We start from the raw sequence: 1905 nt of genomic DNA, 5'->3' as shown, positions 1-1905 counted from the left end.
TTAACAGCATCTTTGAACACTTTTATGAACTCTGTTGTTACAGTTCTCTGGAAGTGAAAACTGCTACTGACTGCCACGTTGCCCCTGAAGAGTAGCAGAAGATACCATTTTTTCAATAAAATGCCTGGGAAGATAAGTACGGTTCTGAGCATCATCAAAGGCTTAGTGGCTCTGGATCAGGAGTAAGCACTGGAATAAAGAGTTACAGAACTGTAAAAAATCTCTTCTCGGAGGCAGGATCTATTGGCTGCATAGCAAAAACACATTTAACTGGAAATAGTAGCCAACACCCATTTATCTCCACTATTTCTCTAACAGGGTGAAAATCATAACATCATATATCCAGGCCTTTATGACTTACTTTCTGTATTTCTGCGCTTTCTTATCCCTCTCTACAGTACACATATTATATATCAATACCCACAATATTGAACGCTTCCTCTAGGTAAGACACCTCTGTTTATCATGAGATCCTTGCCTTTATACCACGCGTTAACTCTGTAGCAGTGGAACTGGAACGAAAATGCTGTTTTTTCATTTAAAGTTTTAACTTCTCCCTGCGAAGAAGGGAGCAGGGAGAAGTTAAAACTTTCTGCTTGCCCCCCTCCAAGAAGGCAGCAGACCTCCCTGTCGAAGAAACCACCTGGACGGACATCCCCCCTCCAGAAGTCTGCTACCTTTAGTATTAAAAGGGCTAAACATATAGCAATAAATTTTGAGTGCGTCCAGAAGTCGCTTACCTTAGTATTAAATGAGCCAGGCATATAATAAGTAAGTGTGTCCCTTACGGTTGTGGTTATTTAGGTTCTTTGCAGGTTAATTACAAAATCTAATACTTTTGAATACAGTGTTTTGAAAAAACAGAACCTGGATGTCGTGGTGTAACCTCAGCCAGCAACTGAGCACCACACAGCCGCTCGCTCACTCTCCCCCACCCCCGGTGGGATGGGGGAGGGAATCGGAAGGGTAAAAGTGAGAAAACTCGTGGGTTGAGATATGAACAGTTTAATAATCAGTACAATTGCTCACCACCCGCCGACCGATGCCCAGCCAGTCCCCGAGCAGCGGCCCCCCCGGCCAGCTTTCCCCAGTTTATGTACTGAGCATGACGTCACATGGTATGGAATGTCCCTTTGGCCAGTTTGGGTCAGCTGTCCTGGCTGTGCCCCCTCCCAGCTCCTTGTGCACCCCCAGCCTTCTCAGTTGGTAGAGCATGGGAAGATGGAAAGTCCTTGACTTAGTGTAAGCACTGCTCAGCAACAACTAAAACATCGGTGTGTTATCAACATTATTCTCATCCTAAATCCGAAACACAGCACTGTACCAGCTACTGGGAAGGAAATTAACTCTATCCCAGCTGAAACCGGGACACTGGATTAAGCCCTAGGATGGCACATGTACCGGGAAGTGTTCAGACTGTGCGGCAGAACACTCAAAACCTGGTTTTAAAAAATCGTCCGTTCCTTCAAGATGTAACCCGAGTCCTAAATGCGTATTCAAAAAAAATAACCATTCCGGGTGGTTCAAACACAATGCCTGCCAATTAATTAAAAAGAACACAAATGCTATGTGCAGCTAAAGTGTACTAAACCCAAAACTGAATGTTGCAACGCTGCAATACTCTAAGGCAAGGGCCTGGAAAATGGGAAAGACAAGCAAAACCTTGTTTCCTTTATTCCGGTACAATGCTGGAGAGTGGTGCGGGCTGGGGACGCCTTTTGTTGCTGCGAAGAAGTCCTGTAGGCTTACAGGTACCTTCATAACAGATATAATACTAAAAGCTCGGGAGGGAGCTCCGCTGAGCGCCGCGGTTTGGGGGGAGAGCAGGCGTTTAACGCCCACCGCCTCCCTAATCTACGCCCCTCAGAGCGGCCGCACCCTTAGGCCGCGCCCCGGCCCTTCCCT

The sequence above is a fragment of the Pygoscelis adeliae genome, unplaced genomic scaffold (assembly GCF_000699105.1).
Source record: "Pygoscelis adeliae isolate BGI_AS28 unplaced genomic scaffold, ASM69910v1 Scaffold103, whole genome shotgun sequence".
Lineage (NCBI taxonomy): Eukaryota > Metazoa > Chordata > Aves > Sphenisciformes > Spheniscidae > Pygoscelis > Pygoscelis adeliae.
Note: the sequence above shows the minus strand (reverse complement) of the source record.